This window comes from Malaclemys terrapin, chromosome 6, assembly GCF_027887155.1.
Source record: "Malaclemys terrapin pileata isolate rMalTer1 chromosome 6, rMalTer1.hap1, whole genome shotgun sequence".
Lineage (NCBI taxonomy): Eukaryota > Metazoa > Chordata > Testudines > Emydidae > Malaclemys > Malaclemys terrapin.
This window is the reverse complement of record NC_071510.1, coordinates 64,017,583-64,036,204: the sequence shown is the minus strand read 5'-3', so window position 1 is coordinate 64,036,204 and position 18,622 is coordinate 64,017,583. Positions and strand designations below refer to the sequence as shown.

General features: G+C 45.5%; 1 protein-coding gene across 3 annotated transcripts in view; it reads left to right on the top strand.

Annotated features, from left to right (window-relative positions):
- The first annotated feature begins 9,901 nt into the window (after positions 1 to 9,901).
- Positions 9,902 to 18,622, top strand: part of APC (APC regulator of WNT signaling pathway) — a 188,100-nt gene continuing 179,379 nt past the window's right edge. For 2 of the 3 annotated variants that reach the window (XM_054031529.1, XM_054031524.1), the window contains exon 1: positions 10,057 to 10,148. The gene's annotated coding sequence lies outside the window, so the exon portion shown is untranslated. Of the gene's footprint in view, positions 10,149 to 18,622 lie in introns of all 3 variants that reach the window. The other variant, XM_054031530.1, reaches the window with a different exon arrangement.

Sequence of the window (18,622 nt, the reverse complement as noted above, 5' to 3'; positions counted from 1 at the left end):
CATTAACCAGGACAATCCGTCTGTAGATGGCTCTGTTTTACTTGTAAGTCTTCCGGTATACCTGTGTGCTGGCAAGTGGGTAATGAAGTCTTACAGTGACATGTGATCATGTCACCTGAACTGGAATCCATCTTTAACCTGGTACTTTTCCATTTAGAAGGCGGGGTGGGGACCCGGAGAGACAAAAGATTCCCGCCTTGTGCCAAAGCTATATAAGGGGGTGGAACAGAACAAAGGGGCTGCAATTATGAGAAATCCCCTAGCTACCACCTGAGCTGGAATAAGGGCTGTACCAGGGGAAAGGATTGTGCCCAGACTAGGAAGGCATCCAGTCTAGTGATAGAAGCTTATTGAAACATCTCCAAGGGTGATATTTTATCTGTATTCAGTTTTCTTACGGGATTAGGCATAGGCTTGCGTGTTTTATTTTATTTTGCTTGGTAATTCACTTTGTTCTGTCTGCTATTATTTGGATCCACTTAAATACTACTTTTTGTATTTAATAAAATCACTTTTTACTTATGAATTAACCCAGAGTATTTATTAATACCTTGGGAGGCAAACAGTTGTGCATATCTCTCTATCAGTGTTATAGAGGGCGAACAATTAATGAGTTTATCCTGTATAAGCTTTATACAGGCTAAAATGGATTTATTTGGGGTTTGGACCCCATTGGGAGTTGAGTATCTGAGTGTTAAAGACAGGAACACTTCTTAAACTGCTTTCAATTAAGCCTACAGCTGTTAGGGGACGTGGTTCAGACCTGGGTCTGGGTTTGCAACAGGCTAGTGGGTCTGGCTCAAACCAGGCAGGGCACTGAAGTCCCAAGCTGCCAGGGCAGGAAAGCAGGGGCAGAAGTAGTCTTGGCACATCAGTCGACAGTTCCCAAGGGGGTTTCTGTGATCAATCCATCACACTCAGTTTTAATTGCACCGTTAAACAATAGCATACCAATTGAAATATATTAAATATTTTGCATGTTTTTCTAAATCTTCATATATATTGTGTTCTGTGTTGTAATTGAAATCAAAGTTTATATTATTTTTGATTATAAATATTTGCACTATAAAAATGATAAACAAAAGAAATAGTATTTTTCAATTCACCTCATGCAAGTACAGGCTGAACCTCTCTAGTCTGGCATGCTTGGGACCTGACTGGTGCTGAACCATAGAATTTGCCAAACCACAGGAGGTCAATACAGAGTGCCAGCGAGTCTCCATAGGCATGGGAAGTAGGGTTGGGGGGGGATGCTGCAGCACCACCAGGCTTTGTGCCCAGCGTAGCTCCCCATCGAAGGTCCCCACTGCCACCCAGAGTCCCAGCCACCAGCCCCTCGCCCGGCGGCTCCAATGCCGGCCCCAGGTCCCAGTCACTGGCCCCTCACTTGGAGTCCAGCCGCCAGCTCCAGGTATTCCCCCTCCCTCCCGGAGCTTGAATGTCACAAATCAGCTGTTTGCGGCGCTCTGGAAGCACTAGGAGGGAGGAGGAGGAGCTGGTAAGCACGGAGCTGCCAGCGTGTGAGAGGTGCAAGGGGAGAGGGAAAAAGGGGGAGCTTGGAGCCAGTGGATGCTCCACACCCACTAATTTTTCCCCGTGGGTGCTCCAGCCTTGGAGCATCCATGGAGTCGACACCTAGGCCGGACCACAGATGTTGCCGGACCAGGGAGTGCCGGATTAGAGAGGCTCAGCCGGACTGTAGTGCAATCTCTTTGTCATGAAAGTGCAACTTACAAATGTAGATTTTTTTTGTTACATAACTGCACTCAAAAACAAAACAATGTAAAACTTCAGAGCCTACAAGTCCACTCAGTCCTATTTCATGTTCAGACAATCACTAAGACAAACAAGTTTGTTTACATTTGCAGGAGATAATCCTGCCCTCTTCTTATTTATAGTGTCACCAGAAAGTGAGAACAGGCATTTGCATGGCACTTTTGTAGCTGGCACTGCAAGGTATTTGCCAGAAATGCTAAACATCCGTATACCCCTTTATGCTTCGGCCACCACTCCAGAGGACATGCTGAGGACGCTCATTAAAAAAATAATGCGTTAATTAAATTTGTAACTGAACTCCTTAGGGGAGAATTGTATGTCCTCTGCTCTGTTTTACCTGCATTCTGCCATATATTTCATGTTATAGCAGTCTCGGAGGATGATCCAGCACATGTTGTTCATTTTAAGACCACTTTCACTGCAGATTTGACAAAACACAAAGAAGGTACCAATGTGAGATTTCTAAAGATAGATACAGCACTTGCGCCAAGGTTTAGGAATCTGAATTGCCTTCCAAAATCTGAGAGGGATGAGGTGTGGAGCATGCTTTCAGAAGTCTTAAAAGATCAACACTCCGATGCGGAAACTACAGAACCCAAACCACCAAAAAAGAAAATCAACCTTCTGCTGGTGGCATCTGACTTAGATAATGAAAACGAACATATGTCAGTCTGCACTGCTTTGTATAGTTATCAAGCAGAACCTGTCATCAGCATGGACGCATGTCCCCTGGAATGGTGGTTGAAGCATGAAGGGACATATGAAACATTAGCGCATCTGGCATGTAAATATCTTGAGACACCAGTTACAAAAGTGCCATGTGAACGCCTGTTCTCACATTGTAAACAAGAAGCAGGCAGCATTATCTCCTTGTAGTAGCGTCCGCCAAGGTTCGGCCCTCAGCGGGGCTGTGGGGTAGGGTTACCATATTTCAACAAGCAAAAAAGAGGACGGGAGGAGCCCCGCCCTAGCCCCGCCCCTGCCCCTCCCACTTCCCGCCCCCCCAGAACCCCCAACCCTCCCCCCGTTCCTTGTCCCCTGACTGCCCCCTCCTGGGACCCCTGCCCCTAACTGCCCCCCGGGACTCCACTCCCTATCTAAGCCTCCTTGCCTCTTGTCCCCTGACTGCCCCAACCCTTATCCACACCCCCACCCCCAGACAGACCCCTGGGACTCCCACACCCCATCCAACCACTCCCCACCCCCTGACAGCCCCCCCCAGAACTCCCAACCCATCTAAACCCCTCTGCTCCCTGTCCCCTGACTGCTCCGATCCCTCTCCACACTCCTGCCCCCTGACAGCCCCCCCAGAACTCCCAACCCATCTAAACCCCTCTGCTCCCTGTCCCCTGACTGCTCCGATCCCTCTCCCCACTCCTGCCCCCTGACAGCTCCCCCCCAGAACTCCCAGCCCCCTACCCCCCGCTCCTTGTCCCCTGACTGCCCCCTCCTGGGACCCCTGCTCCTAACTGCCCTCCAGAACCCCACCCCCTACCTAAGACTCCCTGTTCCTTGTCCCCTAACTGCCCCCTCCTAAGACCCCCCCCAACTGCCCCCCAGGACCCTACCCCCTACCTGTACCCTGACTGCCCAAAACTTTCTCCACTCCCCTCCAAAAGCCCCCACCCGTTTCTTGACTGCCCCATCCAGAACCTCCCTGTCCCTTCTCCTGCCCCCCCTTACCCTGCTGCTCAGAACAGGGTGTTGGGCTCTGTGCCAGCCGGACACATGGCTGAGCTCCCCAGCACAACACAAAACCCGGTCCCTGGCCCTGCACAGGGCTGCCGGAGCGGGCTGCAGGAGGAGGAGCTGCCGGCCGGCTCAGAATGCAGGGAGGGGGGGGTGGGAGGAGGAAGCTGCTCCGGAGTCCAGCCCGGGACTTTCCTGCAGCCCTCCCAGCCGCTCGCTCTGCTCTGCCAGGGGAGGGGGAAATCCCGGACATTGTGAGTGCTTTACAAATTCCCCCCGGACGCTATTTTTAGCACACAAAAGGAGGACATGTCCGGGTAAATCCGGACGAATGGTAACCCTACTGTGGGGTATCGCACCACCTCGCTATGGTCCGCCGTCAGTCCTGGTCCGGCGACAGCCTGGGACAGCAGACACACGGTTAGGGGCTCAGGCCCGTAAGCAGGGGCTGAGCCAGTCGCTCGGAGACCCATGCCCTTAAGCAGGGGCTGAGGCAATGTCTATGGCAGCCCCAGCCCTAGGTCAGGGCGGGGCAACATTCAAATAGTCAATCAGGTACCCAGGCCCTCAAGCAGGGGCTGGATCAGTTTGTAGCAGCCCAGGCCCTAGGTCAGAGCGGGGCAACACTCAAATAGTCAATCAGATACCCAGGCCCTTAAGCAGGGGGTGGGTCAGTTTGTAGCAACAGGTCCCAGCCTCTCTAGGCCAGGGAAAAGGGGGAGTCTGTCAAGGAGTGGTTGGCAGGGGGGACGCAGGCCCTCCCACTCCACTGCGTCCCAGCCTGGGGCCCTAGCAGCGGCGGAAACTTGCTGCTGTCAGTGGGGATCCTGGCCGCAAAACACTGACTTCGGCTCTGGCAGTGCTACAGCCAGACTGGGGTTGGCTGCCCTCGGGCTACTTCCACACTTCCCCTGGTATGGTACCTGGGCCGTCCTACTGTCCTCGGTGCTCTCCACCAGCATCGGCTCCTCCTCGGGGTAGCCAGCACGGGGCAGGCTCGGCTCCTCCTCAGGGTAGCTGGCACGGGGCAGGCTTGGCCGCTCCTCCTCGGGGTAGCCGGCACAGGGCAGGCTTGGCCGCTCCTCCTCGGGGTAGCCGGCACGGGGCAGGCTTGGCTGCTCCTCCTCGGGGTAGCTGGCATGGGGCAGGCTTGGCCGCTCCTCCTCAGGGTACCGGGCGAGAGGTAGGGTCGGCAGGCCTGGTAAGTCAGCAGGCTGGTCGCGGCCTGCGGCTGTCTCCCAAGCGGGAGCTTGGCCAGAGACGTCTGCTCTCTCCGCCGGCATGGGCTCCACTGAGCTCTGCAGGCAGGCTTTTTGTACTTCCAGGTCGGTGCCGTGACCTCTGAGGGGCGGGCACCGAACCCGGTGGCTCCACCCACGTTGGTATTAGAGGTTCGGCCCTCAGCGGGGCTGTGGGGTATCCCACCGCCTCGCTACACTTGTTTGTCTGAGGCGATTGGCTGAACAAGAAGTAGAACTGAGAGGACTTGGAGGCTCTAAAATTTTACATTGTTTTATTTTTGAATGCAGTTTTTTTGGTACATAATTCTACATTTGTACGTTCAACTTTCATGATTAGAGATTGCACTACAGTATTTGTATTGGGTGAATTGAAAAATGCTATCTCTTTTGTTTTTTTTAGTGCAAATACTTGTAATCAAAAATAAATATAAAGTGAGCACTGTACACTTTGTATTCTGTGTTGTAATTTAAATCAATATATTTGAAAATGTAGAAAACATCCAAAAATATTTAAATAAATGGCATTCTGTTATTGTTTAATAGTGTGATTAATCAGGTGATTAATCATGATTAATTTTTAAATTGCACGATTAATAATGATTAATTTTTTTAATCACTTGACAGCCCTAATAACAATAGATTTTTTGTTTCCAACCTTTTCAGCCTGACAGTCAAACATATTATTTCAGGCTAAAGAGACACAATGAATACTTTTGGTCGGATATTCTGTTTTGCTTCCTTTGCACGGCTCAGGCTGTGCAAAGGGACTGGACAATATCCACAGGTTCCATGACAGACCCAACCAGGGGGCACATAGCCAACTCCCACACTTCCTTCCTGTAAAGGGTGGGGCAGAAGTGGGGATGGGGAGTGACAGGACCATGCTTCACTCTAGCTAATCTCAAGTGGCATATGGTTCCTTGGAAACTATACCCAACTGGTACAAGTTAGAGCAGCCAGGGCTGAGGCAGAGAACCAGGAAACCATAACTAGAGTCTGGACATGGATTCTCAGCTTCTCCTCTTTCCCCTCACGTGGGTTTTCCTGAGTGGTTGCGTGTCCTTTGCTAGGCATTCCACTAGGGTCAGGCAGACCCAGTCAAGGTCCTGTCCTTCTTTCTCTGGGGCTCCCACAGCCTTCACCAAAGCTGTTGATGGAGCAAGTAGAATTGGTTTCCTCCCTCCTGGCATTCCAGCAGGTGTCAATGGGGGAGCTGCTGAGGTGCTGCGCAGGCAAGGGCAGTGATGTGAAGTGTGGTAGTGCCCCCTGTAGTGATGGGCCTGATTCCAACACTTCAATTTAAAAATCAGAGGGGGGTGGCTCATTTTCCGTTATATAATCTAATGCAAATTTCCTTCATAGCCCTCCTCAAAGGGCACAGTTTAGAGCAAGGTGCCACTAGGACATATTTTGAACACCACTTCCATACGTTTTGTTTTTGCTGAATCTTTTTATTAAAAAAAAGTCTGATTATAATGCAGTTTGCTTATGCTTCCCTTAAGGAAGCCAATTTTGAAACATTGCATAAGAAAAAAAAAGTGTTCCTCCATTCCTCTTTTTTATTTTTTGGTCCTTCCTGAATAATGAGATGTACCCTAAGAAAAAAGTCTGATTTAACATTGGGGATTGACAGTTCTTATAAACACTACATTTTCCACCTGACCTACAGAGTTTCAGTCATTTGAAGACACTCTTTTAACGTGCATTAAGGCCGTTTTGAAAAACTCTCCCCGTTATGAGGAAAGGTTTTACTGAGATATTTAAAATCTTGTTCATTCAGATTGTCAAACAGCTTGATGCTCCCTGATTTATTCCAACCCCCTTAGAATTGTAGCTTACTGAGCCTCTCTCATCTCATTTTTAGGCAATATCCCAGAGAACCTTGAGGGGATTAAATGCACAAAGACATTTACCAGGAGGTATTGCCTTTGAAACAGCAGCAATCAGTATGCAACATAATTTGATGACACAGAATATATAAAATAGTAGTTTCTAATCTTTTTGAGTATCTAGGTCAGGCTATCAAACTAAATCTCCATTATACTGGTCAATGTATTATTCTCCCATTCAGTTGTGCATGCTCTGACCTGTTGTAAAGATCAGGGTTTGTAGCAACTCAGTTCTATGGCACTTGATGCTGAGGGTGCTGCTGGCATGATCAAATAGAATGTAATTCTAGTGGGAACTGATGCTATAAAATATTCCCTACAAATAAGCCCTGTTTGTAGACATGGAAGGATTCTCCTTTACTTTTTTATGGAATGTAACACATTGTATGATTTAATTTTCCCTCTGTGTAAATTCTGATTTAACCCTAAAATATGATTTAGTTGTTTTTTGTATGTAGGAATTGATGATTACCTGACACACTTATCAATAAAATTGTCATCTGGCCAAGCTTTAGGCAGCATGTTGCAACAGCATATATTACTATACATCTGAGAGAAGCCTGAAATATGCTGTGCCCTGATAATATTCATTCCAGTAATGCTTTAGTAAGACAAGTAATACAAACACTGCCAAAATGTAAAATGGCCAGCCATCTGTCCATGATTATGTTGAAGTTTTTTGCCCACTGTGCCCATTTGTCATTAATGGCCATTTCTGATATGGTGGCAGGTTGCCCTATATGCTGTGATGCTACCTCTGTTTCCATTCAGTGTTAGGCACATTTTTTCCCCTCATCACTTTTAAGGATAGCCTCATTGCTGATAATGCAGAGATATTCACAGATTCTAAGGCCAGAAGGGATCTTTAAATCATTCAGACTGACCTCCTGTATACCATAAATCATAGAATTTCACTTTGTTACCCCTCCATGGAGCCCCATAACTTGGATTTGACTGTATAACTTGCAGAAAGAAGTCTTGTTCTGAAGACAGCAAGGGATGGAGAATCTACCACTTCCAATGGTAGTTTGTTCTAATGGTTAATCACGCTCACTGCAAAAAACACGAGCCTTATTTTTTAGTTTGTCTGGCTTTAACTTTCAGCCGCTGGTGCTTGTCATGTCTTTAGTACCCTTTATTTTCTACTTGTGAAGATACTTATATCTCTCAGTCTTTTATAATTAGCTGAACAGATTGAGCTCTTTGTGTGCTTGGGCAACCTTTTCTGTTTTGCGTGCTGATACAGAAAGTGTTTGTTTCACCGCTTTTCTTTGTAGGTTTGCCTGCGAGCTGTGTCCCCCACTCTCCCCTGCTGGGTCACTAAGCTTGCAGTGGCCGGGGGAAAGGTGGCCACCTTGGCACATATCTTCCGGCTTAGTCTCACACAGAGACTCTCTCTCTGGAACAGGGCCGGCTCCAGGCACCAGCCGAGCAAGCTCGTGCTTGGGGCGGCAGATTCCAAGGGACGGCATTCTGGCTGCCCTTTTTTTTCTTTTTCTTTTTGGTTTGCTGCTCCGGCCACCCTGTAGGGTGCGGCAGCGTGGAGGAGGGGAGCACCCTGCAGCCGGCGTCCTTCCCTCCCAGCCAACCGGAGCAGTGCAGAGTCCTCCCAGCAGGCGGCGCGGAAGGAGGACCTGCGTGGCGAGCACCACGTTGAAGCCCTGGCCGCCCCCCTTCTCTCTCTCCCCCTCACTCCCTCCTCCTCCCCCCTGCTAGACCGGGTGTGCACTCCACTGCACTTCTGCAGCACAGGGAGTCCCCCTGCACCCTGGCTCCGGCCGCCCTGCAGGGTTTTTTTTTTTTTTTCCTACTTTGCCTCTCCGGCTGCCCCACAGGTGTTTTTTGTGTGTATGTAGTGGCGTAGCCAGCTTCTAAGAGGAGGGGGAGCAAACATAAAAAAGGCGCCCCCCCCTTGGCTCCTCCTCCGGCCGCACCGACCCTCCCCCCTCATGGCTCCTCCAGCCCTGCCGTGCCACCCCCATGCCCCCTCTCGCTCCTCCAGCCGCGGCTGCTGGCCGCCATGCTGCACACCCCCGCTCCTCCGGCCTTGCCCACTGCCCCCCATGGCTGCTGGCCGCGCTGCAGGCCGCCAGCCTGCGCTTCCCCTTGCTCCTCCAGCTGCTTTTGGAAAGGCGGGGAAAGCGGCTGCTTCCCCTGCACCCCCCTAGCTACGCTACTGTGTGTCTGTATGTGTTTTGCCGCTCCAGCCACTCCACAAGTGTTTTGTGTGTGTGTGTGTGTGTGTGAGTGCGCGCTTTGCTGCTCCGGCCACCCCGCAAGTGTTTTGTGTGTGTGTGTGTGCTTTGCCGCTCTGGCCACCCTACAGGTGTGTTGTGTGTGTGTGTGCTTTTCCGCTCCGGCCACCCCACAGGTGTTTTGTGTGTGGGTGTGCTTTGCTGCTCCGGCCACCCCACAGGTGTTTTGTGTGTGGGTGTGCTTTGCTGCTCCGGCCACCCCGCAGGTGTTTTGTGTGTGTGTGTGTGTGTGTGTGTGTGTGTGTGTGCTTTGCTGCTCCGGCCACCCCGCAGGTGTTTTGTGTGTGTGTGTGCTTTGCTGCTCCGGCCACCCTGCAGGTGTTTTGTGTGTGTGTGTGTGTGCTTTTCCGCTCCGGCCGCCCCGCAGGTGGTTTTTTTGTATGTGTGTGAGCTTTTCTGCTCCAGCTGCCCCGCAGGCGTTTGTGTGTGTGTGTGCTTTGCTGCTCTGCAGGCGGTTTTTGTGTGTGTGTACTTTGCCGCTCTGCAGGTGGTTTTTGTGTGTCTCTGTGTGTGTGCTTTGCCATTCCGGCCACCCCGCAGGTGGGGGGGGATGTGTGTGTGTGTGTGTGTGTGCGCGCTTTGCCACTCCGCAGGAGGTTGTTTTTTGTTGTGTTTTTTTTTTTTGCTTCGCCGCTCCGCCCCCGCAGTTTTTTTTGTTTTGTTCTTTGTTTTGCTTGGGACAGCAAAAAAGCCAGAGCCAGCCCTGCTCTGGAAGCCTCGAGGCTCTGTTTCTTGCTCTTCCCAGTGCTGCCTTTCTTAGTACAGGAACCACCCACAGCAAGCACTCTGCGGGACGGACGCAGCAGCGCACGGCAGGTGTGTGTAAAAAGAAGGGGGAAGACGAAGAGGCTCCTTCCTTCGCGCGTGCGCATTGGCTCCCCAAGCCGATTCCGGTTCTTCCAGGGCCGGCTGCTGGAGCCGGGATTCCCCCGGCCGCGCCTGCGCACTACGCTCTCCCCTCAGGCAAGATGGCGGCGGGGAGACCAGTCCGGGAGGAGGAGTGAGGAGGGGTGGTCGCGTTGTGGGGTCGTGGTGGGGGCGGCCGGTGACTGAAGCCGGAGGGAAGCTCGGAGGGGCCGGGGCTGCTCGGCCCGTGCTACGGGGATGAGGAGCCGGGACAGCGGGACAGGGGCCGGCCCCGGCCTGTGAGAAGGGGGAGTGTCTGTCGGCCCAGCGCCCTGTATGTGCGGCCGAGTACGGCCCCGGCTGCCTCTTCCGCCCGCTGCCTGGGGCCGAGCTGGAGTCGGAGGAGTCGCCGCGGCGGCGGCGGCGCGGCTGGGTGGGGAGAGAGCAGACAGGTGAGTGAGAGAGAGCCGGGCCCCTCCCCGCATGGCACCGCCAGCCCCCAGCACCCCCCCAGGGCAGCACCCCGGCGAGTCCCCGTCTCTTGGCAGTCCGCCCCTGCATGCTGCCGCCCGTGGCACCCCGCTTCCCCAGCCGGTAGAGCCCCGGGTACCACCCCTGGGGATAGCCACCCCCGGGGAGCCCAGGCCCTTTTATTCCCAGTTTGTGTGACCTGTTGACCCGAGCTTCCCACGGATACTGACTCAGTATCTCAAGATTTGATTAAATAACCCTTTCCGATGGTGGGGGGAATATCTATTAGCCTACTGACCAATACCTGTCCTGTGCGTTACCCCTTGGAAGGTTGAGGAACGGAAGGGTGATGTTTTGGCAGAGGCACTAGACCGGGACTCATATCTAGATCTGAGTTTAGTTCCCAGCTCCACTGTAACAAATACGGCCTGTAATATACAACTTTCATATTGTAGTATAACAATATAAACTTAATGCTTTCTGTCAGGAGTTGAAAATTTCCCAGATATCTGATCGTTAAAGGCCAGAATGTGTATGTAGTGAAGCCTGATAGCAATGTCTGTGAAAAGCCCAGCTCTTTTTAGCTTCTCGGGGCGGGGGAAGAGAGAGGGAATTAAATTTAAAAGTAAAGTCCCAGCCACCCCACGCCTTGCTCCGGTTGCTAGAGAGGACCTTCATCGCTTATCCCAGACTCCAAAGCCTTCTGAAGGCTATGGAGGTTTCTTCTGCTGCTGCTTATAGGTCTGTGTAATATAACTCTACCTTTTGACCACTGCCTCCGTTTTTGAGGTGTTCCTAGTCCTTCTCTCTGATCCTAGATTAAACAGGATACTTACATGATTCTAGTCTGTTTCACTTTCCAACTTCACTGGGTGACAAGGTGTTCTGATTAACAGCTCTAAAAGTTACCAGTGCCCTGTTAGCTTTCACAGAGGGGCCGGCATCAGTGAAATTATGAATGGTAGTAGCAGCACCCTGAGGAAGGTGGGCCTGCATCTGTTGACATTTGAAAAGCTTATCCTAGCAGTCATAAGGCTAGAAACCTTAATACTTCTGGGGGGGTGGGGGGGGGTGAAGAAATTCTGCAGAAACTGATAGTTTAGGCTCACTTTCACCAACTCCTGATCCTCAGGAAAAGTTTTTTTTATGCCCCTGGTGGGGGAGTAGATTTTTCATGCCCTGCTTACATGGCGTGATATATTTGAAATAGTAGTTTTTTAACTATAGTTCTTGTAGTGGGCCTGGTTTAATTATCTACGCTCTGATTTAAATGACAAAGGAATATTAATTTATTCTTTACCGTGGGCTTCAAGAGTTGTGGTATTAAAGCTTTCCTTTTTTTTAAACTGAGTTTGATGAGGTTGTTATGCCAAATAGCTCTTGCCAGTCCTAGCGACCTAGAAAATGTTAGTCAAGTTAAAGTGGAAGTCATACAATCCTTTACCTTACTTTTTTTGAGTGGACTTCTGTTTTCTTGATGTCTCTTTACCTCCCACTCTGTAAAAGGCTTGCATGTGCAACTGAAAGCACATCTTCCTGATGGAAGGATACTAGCTATGATCTGTTTCTGAGTAACAGCCGTGTTAGTCTGTATCCGCAAAAAGAAGAACAGGTGCCACAAGTACTCCTGTTCTTCTTTTAGCTATGATCTGAGGCCTCAAGGAATATAGGGATATTCTGAGTTCCACCAAGAATGTAAATGACTTATCTGGCAAAAGGATGGCTATAATTAGTTGTATACTACACAAAAACATAACTGATAATTTTTTTTCAGATTTTATTTAATTCTGCCTCCCGTTGTGTTGGGATGATATGCATATGTCATTTTTTGTTCTTGTTTTTCTTGCGATATTTGTAGTGCAATACACTAAACATACTATTACATACAATAAAAGTATATTAAACTACACACTGAGCAAGAAAAACAGGAATAGCCAATACTCCATGGTCAAATCTGAGATTTTTTAATTTAGCTTTAGATACCTAAACTTTTGCATTTTGACACTTGTTTTAACTGTGTAAAAATTGCATTTGCAGTTTCATTTTATTTAAAATATCAAACAGTAAAAACCATAAACAATGGGGTTTTTTTTGCATTTCCCCTTATTGAAAGATACAGTAATCAAACTTGTTGTAGAAAATGAGTCTTGCTGAAAGAGACCTCAGATAGTTGAGAATAAAATTGACTGGTGGAAGAGTAAGTACACAACACAATTTTAGCTTTGGCTTGTATGCATCATCTTTTAATAACTAACTTCTGTAAAGAATCCCCACAAAGCTGGTCATAGGCCCTAGTCCTTGCCAGAAACCAACAGATCAAAACACATTTGTGTCTAGTCTAAACCATTTCAAAGTTAAAACAAGTGCCAAAAAAAAAAAAAAAAAAAAAATTCAAGAAATGAAATCACCTTTGTTTTTTAACTCTATCTCAAATGCTTGTCTGATTTACCTCAACATTTCCTGAACATTTCTATTCTAAAGAATCATACATGAAATTTCAGATGCATTAATTTAGGTCAGAGGAGCAATGCTGTGCTGATAGCTGCTTATCCCAGTGGGCAACGGCATTTTACTGAAGTTTATGTATGCTTTTATTCAAGTAGAACTCATTGAATTAATATTAGTTATTTTTATGTACTTACAGATACCCTTGGTGGGTTGTTTGCAAGGTGTGCTTGCTCATATAATTCACCTTCAAATATTCCTTTCAGTGGTCCATCAATAACCAAAAATAAGGGGTAACTAGTATCTTGAATTGCTGTCTTTTTCCAGTTGGATCAGCATAAAACTTTTTAATACATGTTGAAATGATCAAATTGAACAAAATTAGATGTGGTTCATTTGGTGTTGGCTAACAGCCTGAAAATATATTGGTAGCCTAAGTGAAAATGAGACACTCAAATTGTCTTATGCTAGTTAACTTTTTCTGTCTGTGTTAAACTATTTAGTGTACACATCTTGTAAAAATGAATAACTTTTCACAGAATTATTAAATGCTTGTTGTCAGAGCATTTTGCAGTACATTAAATATCAGGTGGTTCTAAAAAGTATGATGAATGACATTCTAAAAGACTTAAGTTTAGCGCAGAGTTCATCTTACACACACACTTTAATTTTCAAAGTGTCCAATAGCCATATGGCAGTTCAGTAGTGTTATATAATAGAAATCACAAAATCCAAGGCCCTGTCCACACATCTGAAACCTTTATGGGAAAAAGTGGTAAATCTCAAATATTTTTTACTCCAAACTAAGTCTGTTGCACAATGGGGACACATTTTAGTCTTTTCCTTTTTACCTTGAGTATTCATATTTTTAGAATCTGGGTTTTAGTAGCCTGTAGGATGATGATGGAATGAATGAATGGGCCAAGGCTAGTTAGCTAATGGATTGATTACTAAAATGAACATCTGATTAGTTGGTAATTCCTCACATCATAATAGTGACACTGATACTTTGTTCTTAACAATAAAAAAAAAAAAGCCTATGCTAGCAATATTTTGCAAGTTTAGGGGTTTTTGTCTTGTTAAACTCAGACTGTAATTATGAGTTTTATTGAAATAATATAAGATAGGCATGATAAAGGAATACAAATTTATGATAGTGATGTAACTATCAACCATACTATACTTCTGTAGAACCTTTTTGATCATATGTCAACCTATTTTAATTGTAGACTTGCATCTTGTTACAGAAACTGGAAATATCTGTGCCTCTGTTACATGACTGGATAGGGTTTAGTTCTCACTCCTTAACTTGAAAGTGAAGAGTATTTTTATTTTGGGCTGGACACTTCTTGTTTACTACTTCCTTAACTGAGTTGACAATCTTTGCCTCACTGATTTGCATTTGTGGAAGCCATTCTTCTCTTGTTGAGGAGAAATGTTTTCTGGCATCCAGAGAACTGTATTTAGTGGGCATGGTATTGTGGGAGGCATATGGAAGGGAGAAGAGACAGTTAGGAAGGATTTAAAATAAAAGGGGAGAGAGGTAGTTGACAAGATTATGAGCACATTTGCCTGTAATACTTCTGATATTGAGCATTGGGTGCAGGGTCATAGTGCATTAGGCTAGGTCTATACTACCTGCCTGAATCGGCGGGTAGAAATCGACCTCTCGGGGATCGATTTATCACGTCCCGTTGGGACGCGACAATCGATCCCCGAATCGGCACTCTAACTCCACCAGCGGAGGTGGTAGTAAGCGCCGCCGACAAAAAGCCGCAGAAGTCGATTTTGCCGCCGTCCTCACAACGGGGTAAGTCGGCTGCAATACGTTGAATTCAGCTATGCTGTTCACGTAGCTGAATTTGCGCATCTTAAATCGACTCCCCCCGGTAGTGTAGATGTACCCTTAGTTTAACTTGATGGAGGAATATTAGTAGACCCTTCACAAGACGGTCCATTTTGGTGTCCTAACTGAAGGATTATTGCTTTATTTAATAGTAGTTGGCTCTAGGGGGAACCAGAAGACTTGCAAATGTTAGGAAAGGGGAAGAGATGGGCCCTGCTTTGCCCATGCCAAGGCACAGTATATTAAACAAACCAACCAACCAAAAAAATCTTGTCCTTTCAAACTAGTTTTGGAACAGTGGGCAGTAGTAGCAAAGGAGTTACACTAACTAAGCTCTACTTGGAAAATATCAAATTTTAAAATTTGATCGTTGTATAATACATTAAAATGTATAGGCTGGGTATGTACAGTTTCTTTCATAGGAGCGGAGTAATTCCTTAGAAACACATTTTTAATCATTAACAGCAGTGTTAGACAATAACAGGAAACTAATGACATTACTAAGACTGGGTTCATAGTTTAGTGCGAAGATTGAATCAGAATGATGCATAAAATAGTCTGATGGTGCTATATGATCTGGAAAAACGGGTAAACAGTGAGGTGGCAAAATTTGAAGATAATACAAAATTACTAAAGATAGTTAAGACCCAGGCAGACTGTGAAGAGCTACAAAAGGATCTGGGTGACTGGGCAACAAAATGGCAGATGAAATTTAATGTTGATGAATACAAAGTAATGCACATTGGAAAGCATAATCCCAACTATATATATAAAATGCTGGGGTCTAAATTAGCTGTTACCACTCAAGAAAGAGATCTTGGAGTCATAGTTCTCTGAAAACATCCACTCAATGTGTAGCGGCAGTCAAAAAAGCGAACAGAATGCTGGGAATAATTAAGAAGGGGATAGAAAATGGGACACAAAATATCATGTTGCCTCCCTATAAATCTGTGGTATGCCCACATCTTGAATACTGTGTGCAGATGTGGTTGCCGCATCTCAAAAAAGATATATTGGAAAAGGTTCAGAAAAGGGCAACAAAAATGATTAGGGGTATGGAACGGTTTCCGTATAAGCAGAGATTAATAAGACTGGGACTTTTCAGCTTGGAAAAGAGATGGCTAAGGGGAGATATGATTAAGCTCTATAAAATCATGACTGGTGTAGAGAAAGTAGATAAGGAAGTGTTGTTTACTACTTCTCATAACACAAGCATTAGGGATCACCAAATGAAATTAATAGGCAGCAAGTTTAAAACAAATAAAAGGAAGTATTTCTTCACACAACACACAATCAACCTGTGGAACTCCTTGCCAGAGGATGTTGTGAAGGTCAAGACCATAACTGGGTTCAAAAAAGAATTAGATAAATTCATGGAGGATAGGTCCATCAATGGCTATTAGCCAGGATGGGCAAGGATTGTATCCCTAGACTTTGTTTGCCAGAAGTTGGGAATGAGAGACAGGATGGATCACTTGATGATTACCTATTCAGTTAATTCCCTCTGGGGCACCTGGCACTGGCCACTGTCGGAAGACAGGATACTGGGCTAGGTGGACCTTTGCCATTTTTATGTTCTTATTCCCTAAATATTAAGGATTGTCAAAGATATAAATTATTTAAACCGTTACAAAATATAATAGAATTGTAAATGAAAGATTGCTATGATGCCATTGCAGGCTAGTTGTACAGGAATTAATTATTTAAGTGAATAAGGTATTAATTTACTTGGTCTGATAAACAGATGTCTGTAATATATTTATGAATTACTTTTAATTGTTTGTGCACTTAATGTTAGTGATATTAATCATATAGATCTGAACTTAGCTCTTTGTGGTGTGAAAATTGGGTTGGTCTTCTATTATTCAACAACTGGCAAGAGATGGAGAAATGGAAGAGAGATTAAACATATTTCATTAGTGTGTTATAAGAATGTAAAGAAATCATGAATGCAGCAAACATAATTTAGGTGAGCTGACTCTCCCTTAACTTATTGATGCCAAAAATTCTCAGGTTCACATTGTCTCTTCCCCGTTTTAAAACCTTCATTGTTGAAACACCACATTACAGCCTCTATCATTTGAGTGAAGGACTGTGTAAGAATCAGTTTGGAACTAATCAATGCTATTCCCTAATCAATTACAGAGGTCACAGTTGAGTTGTGTATAGATGTGATTCTTTCACTCTAGGGTTAATATGTTGCTAATTAGAGTTTTACACCTTTGTCAGACTCAGCTCTGGTTCTCATAGAGTATGACCCAAGGGCTGCAAATTAAATTCAAATCTCCCAATGACGGGCCACAAACTTTCTTGGGGAATTGAATGCTACAGTGCCTGAAAACATGCCTCTCTGCTGAAGTTTTGTCATTTTGATTCCAAACGTCCAATGAAGTCAGTAGGAGAGTCTTATCAAAGGTTGTTTACTCAGTATTAGAAGAGGGGAAAAAATGTCTCAACTACTTAATTGAATGTAACCTCTTTCTATTTAAAGAATGTTCACAAGCAGATTGTGATTTTCATTAATTTTACTTAATCAAATTTGACTAGTCTTCATAATTTTTTTTCACTTTATAGATGAGTCACAAATGGCTTTCTGTGAGTATTTGGTATGATATTGTCCTCATTTTCTAACTGGGTAATAGCTAATAGGGAAAGGACACAAACATGGACAAAGCAAATTAGTTTTAAAATTTGAGTGACTAGGATCAAGCTTTTGCAGTTTGTGCACAGCTTTATTGAATCCAATTAAGTACTGACAAAAATTTGGACTTAATGTAATGGTTTAACTGGTTAGGCTGAAAGGCTTCAGTTGTTACTTGCAGAGGACTGAGCAAAATGCCATGTCTTAGTCACAGAATATGAGACTATTTGGGGAAATAGAAACAATTAAAAGAACACAGAGATCAAAGAGATCTGTGAATCAAGTTCAGATCAGGCGATATATGCTTGCCTTCAAAGAACTTCATGAATACTATAGAAGTAAGTTTCAGGTTCTCCAGTGAAGGTGACAGATAATTTTGAACTTCATTGGCATATCCAGAATTTTTTTTCAGTCAAAAGTTAAGGCTTTAAAGTGGTTTCAATGGACTTTATTGCAGCTGCCAAGTTGAATTTCCTCTAATGGAAGAGTATCAAAGCAGCTGCTTTCGAAGGTTTTAAAGCTCAATTTTTTTAGTTTCATCCCTTCTTTCCCCAAGATATGATTTTTTAAAAAAAATTTTTACATTAATCTTTTTCTGCCTACACTCAGGCAGAAAGAAGGGTACATTTCTTCTCCCTCTTTCTTGCTATATTCCCACAGCCTGGAAGGGCCAAAATTGGAACTGTGTTGGTTAAGAGTGCATGTGGGTCTTGCACAGAATTTCCACTGTGTACCAATATGCAGACATCTGTGTTATGCTGCCATTGCCCATCTGGTCCATTGTACAGGGTAAATTTGTACTGATCGAAATAAATACCTGACTTTTGTTACTCACCTCAGTTCACCACCTCAGTGGCACTTGCACTCTGAAGATGCAGCTGAATCAGAAATAAATGTTTGGGGTTTTGTTCTTTTGTTTTAAGGTTTTACTGGTCCTCATTTTGAAGGTGTCCTTAGCAGTGGAGGTGAAGGCAAATACCAATGCTGTCAATCAGCTGGTTAGTATTAAATAAGAATAAAATGCTGTGTGGTTAATATCTAGATTTGTGCAGTGCAGTAACTTTTCTTCTGTGTTCTTCCTTCTCACCTGTGCTGTTAGCTTGGAAGATACTGATTCCAGGGTCTGAGGCTTCAGAGCATTCTGACAAGCTTCTACATAATAGCTAGAAAGGGCCTAGGGAAGTGCTTGGCTTTCTCAACAGCACTCCTGTCCACTCCAGGGGGTAAATAGTATCCTTGCTGAAGTCAGTAGTAGTTGACTGATAATGTTTGAATCAACAAAATACAGAATCTTCAGAGCTCAGGTCTTACGTTGGGTTACATCCAGATAAAGATCTGCATCTGGACTGCCAGAGTCTCAGAAGTACAGGCCTCTCTTGAGCCTTATATCAAACACAGTTACCTTTTGAGTATACAGGTAAGTCTTTTTTTTGTTTTTTGTTTTGCAGAGACATGGAATGCTGTTACCAGCTTCAAAAGATTTATACATCTTATGTCTGTATGCTTGCATTCATTTAAACTAT